The sequence below is a fragment of the Panthera leo genome, chromosome D3, assembly GCF_018350215.1.
Source record: "Panthera leo isolate Ple1 chromosome D3, P.leo_Ple1_pat1.1, whole genome shotgun sequence".
Lineage (NCBI taxonomy): Eukaryota > Metazoa > Chordata > Mammalia > Carnivora > Felidae > Panthera > Panthera leo.
Window position 1 is genome coordinate 62,610,907 of NC_056690.1, and position 6,000 is coordinate 62,616,906.

Below are 6,000 nucleotides of genomic sequence, written 5' to 3' on the forward strand. Positions count from 1 at the left end.
ATACATCTTCACAGTATGCTGTTCCATTAGCTGGGGGAGCCCTTTCACCAATCTTCAGACACATCCAACTTCCCTTGAGCTTTTTCCCCTTGGACTACCACTATTAGCTACTCCTTCCTACACACAGTGGCTGTGTGCCTAACCCAGGGCATTTCACTCTGCCTGATGTTATAGTTCATTGTTTGTATGGTTCTGTACTCTCACGGCCTGGAAGCTACTAGAGTTAATTATGACTATCCCTCATTTATCTTCTTTCCCCTAGACAACCTAGCTAAGGTGAACTCTAAGTGTTCATTAAATGCCCTGAATGAGTGAAATGATAGATGAAGTAACCATAGAAAGCAAAGATCCTTGATTATGAAAAACTACACTTGAATTCAAAAAGTTTAAACTGGTTTCCAACTTGTATGTGACATGGTTTAAAGTAAATTTAAATTAAAAAAAAAAAGTCTTACCCTCCTACTCCTAATTACCTGATGTTCTTTACACTTTATCAAAAGGCAAGTGAAAGGAAATAAATTCTTTCTGCGGTTTCCTGGCCCTGCTTCTATACTCCACAGAAAGAATTAATAAACCAACATTATTCCTGGAACTGGGTTGATATAAATTGATGGTTCTAGTGCCCAAACCAAGATGTGGTGGTTGGATAAGACTGTGAGAGCATAAATTTTTGTTAAAAGAAGAAACTACATTAATTCTATCACCACATATAACAAACCTAAAATTAAAAAAAAAAGAAACATAGAAAGGAGAAAATTACAACATTTCCTTTGTGGAGGTGAACATAGAGAAGGGAGGGAAAAACGCATCTGTTCTTTTAACTTATTTCTAAACCAAGTGAAAGAAATTAGACATAGGAATGAAGACACTTGCTAAAACAGAGAATATTGCATTGAGTTTGTTCTCACTGCAAAACTATTTCTTCTATAAACTGCAGAAGGGCAGTATACCATTAAGCACAGGACCCAGGACACAAGAGCTGACAACTGCTAACATGAACAAATTACTTCATCCTGGTCAGGTACTGTGCTAAGCTCTTTACTTGCTTATAATATTTTATCCTTACAATAGCCCTCTGAACTGTGAATTGAGTACTGTTATTATCTCCATTTTTCAGATGAGGTTTAATAATATTAGGCTGCCCAAGATGATGGAGTTAGTAAGCAGTGAGACCAGGATTCAGATCCAGGTAGTGTGATTTCAAAGTCTTAACCACTTCCTATTCCTAGTATGCCTCAAGAATAGGAAATCTGGAATATAATCTGAATTCTATATTTGAGCTAGATTTTGAACATAGGCAGAATTTCAACAAACCCAGGCTGAGGATAAGACTTTTCAGTTTGAGAAACCAACATCAACTAAGATGTGGAAGTGAGAAAACAGGAGGTATCCCCAGGGATAAAAATGACCCAGTGAGAAAAGAACACAATATCTATGGAGACAGTGGGGCCCGTAAAGTTAGGCCCTGGAGGCCAAATCTGATCTACCACATGTTTTTGTACAGCCAGTGGCTGAAGAATGGCTTTTACATTTATAAGTGAATGAAAAAAAAAATTTTCAAATAACATTTCAGAATAAGTGAAAATGACATGAAATATATAAACTTTGAACAAAATTTCAATGTCCATTAATAAAGTTTTAGTGGAACACAGTCATACTTATTCATTTTGTACTGTCTCTATTGTGCAAAGTTATCTGTAACTAGCCACTTACAGAATTGAATGGTTACAGTATAGACTATGGGGCCTAAAAAGCCTAAATTATTTACTAACTTGCCTTTTACAGAAAAAAACTTACTGGCTCCTCATTTACAGAAGTAATAGAGGAATGTTTAGAAGGGTATGTATATGACAGGCAGTCTTAAAAACAGGCTGATCAATCACATTTGAAAGGTACTGGATCCAAAATTCTTAAAGATTTTGAGACATAAAGTGAAATAATCAGGATCCTAAGTTTTTAAGATATAAGACATATTCAGATGTCTTCTGTAATGATCATTTTTGTAAGGTCACAAAGGGAAGCAGGACAGCAAGGCAACTGCCTTAGGAGCAGTAAAGCCATTCTGAGTCCTGGGGCTTCCAACTTCCAAGGAAAGCAGTTCATCTACCCCAGGCCTCACCATGACCTCAGGCAAGCCACCAGCCCTGTGCTTATAGCATTCATTCCTCCAAGAGAAACTATTTGGTTGGATTAGTGCCTTATTCCATGAAGTACAGTGGTTAGCCTCCTGTTTATCCAGCCTGTCCATGGCTGCCCTTGACTGAGACCATTCCTTGTTCCAGACAAAAGCAAGTGAGTAGTTTCTGAGGTGCCCAGCAACTACACAAGAACTGTCCTTAAAGCCTGGTCCATTTTATCTACCACTTTAATCACTTATCTTTTCTGCAGCATTCTGTCTTTTACTGCAGTTACTTTTGTTCTTTTCCAAAAGAAGGAAGAAAGGGAGGAGGGAGGAAAGGGGACAGAGGGAGGAAAGGGGACAGAGAGAGGGAGGGAGGGAGGGAGGAAGGGAGGGAGGGAGGGAGGGAGGAAGGGAGGGAGGAAGGAAGGAAGGAAACAGAAATGCTCTTGAGAGTATATCTCTCCATTAGTGATTGCAAGTCAGTCATTTATTCTCCTTTGAAGATCTTTATTTGTGTCGTACTTACTTTGAATATAATAGCAAAAGATTATCTATATAACTAGCTCAGCAAGTCCCAACAGCTCTCAAATCTGAATCTTTAAAAGGCTTTTTGTCCTCTCTTCTTAAGTATTTAAACTATTTGAAGATTTGAAGCCAAAATCCAGAGTTTGGCTGGAAACTGTATGGATAGAGAGAACCTGAGTTCTAATCTTCACTCTGTTACTCATAGGCTGTAAGATCCTAAGGAAGCCAAAACCTTTTGGAGCTTCATATTGGTCAGATATGAAATATGAATACTAGTATTTCTGTGACATACTGCACATATGGCTCAAGTGATCAAATGGGAAGATAACACATTTCAAGCTTCAGAAATTGTCAAACATAGAATACATATGAATAAAGGATACAAACATTAGTATGCACAATATACATCACAAGGCTACAGAACAATGAGTCATCATGCCAGGCCAGATTGATAAGGGGTTGCTTTGTGAATGATTTAAAATTTCATCAGGATCTTAAAGAAACAGGAAACATCTTAGGCCGGAACAACGGTATGGAAAAAAGCTTGAGGTATGTTTAGATGAGTAACTAGCACAGTGGGAGAAAACTAAGTACAAAGTCAAGGGAGATGAATGTGTAAGAGGTAAGCTGAAGCCAAACTGTTAGAGTTGTTGAATGCCAGGGTTAGAAGTTTGGAGTTTTCAGGAGACAAAGAGAGATATTTTTAGACCAATGATTTGGGAATAGCATGCAGGATAGATGGGGAAAAGAATGGGGAACAGGGCCATTAGAGGCTATTGCTGTCACCAATCTAGAAAGGAGATCAGGGCCTACTGAAGTTATGGCTGCATTGTCTACCATGAAGGATTTATCAAATGATGAGGATGCTATTGTTGTAAATGGTGAATTAATAAGTGGGAGCCATCCTAGAAGAAGAAATTAACTCACTTTCAGCCTCAGTTTTTGAAGTGAGGGCATTTGGGCTTGAAAAGATTCTAATATATCACACAGAAAAGGTTTGGGGGAATGAATGAGCACAAAAGGGGCTTGGAGCCCCAGAGAAAGACAGGAGGCAAGCATTTCCCCAGACTTATGGATTGAGTAGGTTCTCCTTAAAAAGCATGAGGGAGACTTAGACCAATATAGCCAGAAGGGAAGGCAGCTCCCTTGGGAGCCTGAGTAATGGAGAAATAAATGTAGAACTGTCATACTGTAGCCCTTGATGGTCTAAACCTGACCTTCTCCAGAGATGTCCAACATAAAGGAAAACCACAACTCAAGACAAATGTTTTTGAACCAGGCAAATGGGGAACCAAACACCAAGGAGAGCTGATTTGTATTTAAATACAATATTTTTATTACTTTTCTAGAAATTTGACACCAATCCTCATTTTAAACTAGACAAAGCAGCATAAATTTTTTCTTTCAAAATGATTGACACTCAAAAGGTAATACCCTTTAAATTCCTCCAATTAAAGTAAATTTAATTTTAAGTTTAATTAAAGGAAACTTTAATTAGAAAGAAGATTAAATTTTAATTAAATTTCTCTAAAATCTTCATACCGGCCTTTACAGCTAATATTTCTGTCAGAAACCAAATCCCTTCTTAATATTCTTAAATTCTATTCTAGCATTTTCCTTCGTATTAAAACAGCATCTCACCAGCTGAACCTGCCACTGTGAAAATTATTCCCATCTTAAAATACTGGAAATGCAACTGAGGAACCAAAGTCTCCCTGGGCAGAGGAGGGAAAACAACAGATTCTATTATTGATGAGATTTTTATTTTCAATCTCTTCCCACTCCTTTCTGAGGCGATTAGGTACGGTGGGCCTGCTGTGAGCCAGTTGTACTGAGTCTACAGCATCAACAAATGTTTATGGAACACCTACTGTGTGCGTGGCCCTGCACTAAGTTTGCTGTCTAACAGGGAAACATTGTTAAAATACCAGCTCAGGCAGAGGTCCCAGTCCACAGAGCCTGGACCAACTTTGCCTCCTGGATTCTTCGGCTGCTTCCCTCTTCCTAGAGTCAGGAAGAGAAACATCATCTGACACCTGACTGGTACTGGAACTTTTCGCTGCCCCACACTGCTCCACAGCTCACTAGCAGAGGAAGAGCCCCAGAATAAGAGAGAAAAAGTCAGATTCTAGACCTACACTGCTGCTAGACAGCTATATCATCTTTAAGGAAAACCTAAACTCTCCATTCTCATGTTCCTCGTCTATAGAATGGGGTAATAAAACCTGTCATGCCTAACTTTCCAAAGATGTCATAGGATCAAGTGAAATACCATAGATAGAAAAAAAAAGCTTCTGAAAACCGCAAAGCGCTACATATACCTACAGATAATCACCTCCTATTGCCACATTGCACATCCTCATTTCATTCCTCCCAGGAATGAATTCCTCCCAAGCCCTGCTCTCTTTTGATTCAAACCCAACTTCAGCTCATATTTTATCTCCTCCTAAAGCCAGCACTGAACAAAGACCCCTGAAAAAAAATTCTCTTGCTTGGATACTCATTTATATATGAACCCTGGCTTAGACTGCCTTATATTTAGAGATACTGATATATAGCAGAGCCCTCCCTTTTGACATACATGAAGCAAGCTTCAAGATCCCAAGCATTGGAGTGAAGTTAAAACAAAATGAGAATAAACAATTGCATTAAAAGAATGTTACCTTTAGTTTGCGTGACAGGAAGCAAATCTCCTCTTTGCAGGTTACTAGATTAAGTTTCCAATCACTGTGAACAGAGGGCTGTGCTGAGCTCTGTACCCACTACTACATGTTCAGTTAAACACTCCATTTTCTTGAGTAGCTCAAATGCTCAGGGGCCTAGGCCGCATGCTACAGAAAAACTTTAATTTTTCTGTTATCATCTCCTAACAACCCATCTCCCTGGCATCTCAGGGTACCTTTTGGCCCTGGGCGTGGAAAGCCTCTCCTAAATCTACTTACCTAGCCTTCAAAACTGTCACCAAACCCAAGATCTTCCAAGAAGCCTATCTGACCCCCAGCCCTTCCTTCTGAATTCCTGGATCCCTAGGACTTGATAACACACGATGAAGCCTTTGATGCATGGCTTGGCTCCTTGCTGTACCCTGGGTCTCAGTCCTGTTCCTTCACCTGCCTGCAGTTTCCACAAGGACGATCTGTGTTTTATGCTGTAGCACCTGCACTCCTTGGGCCACCGCTAAGCAGACATAGGAGGTAACCAGGAAACATTTATTCATTAACTGTTTTCAAGGAAGGAGTAGAAGTCCTATTCTAATTCATTAAGTTCAAGGTACACCAGAGACATAAAAATTCTCACAAAGCACAGAGACAATGATTATTCAAGAAGCAAGCAAAAGAGAGGGACAATAAGAA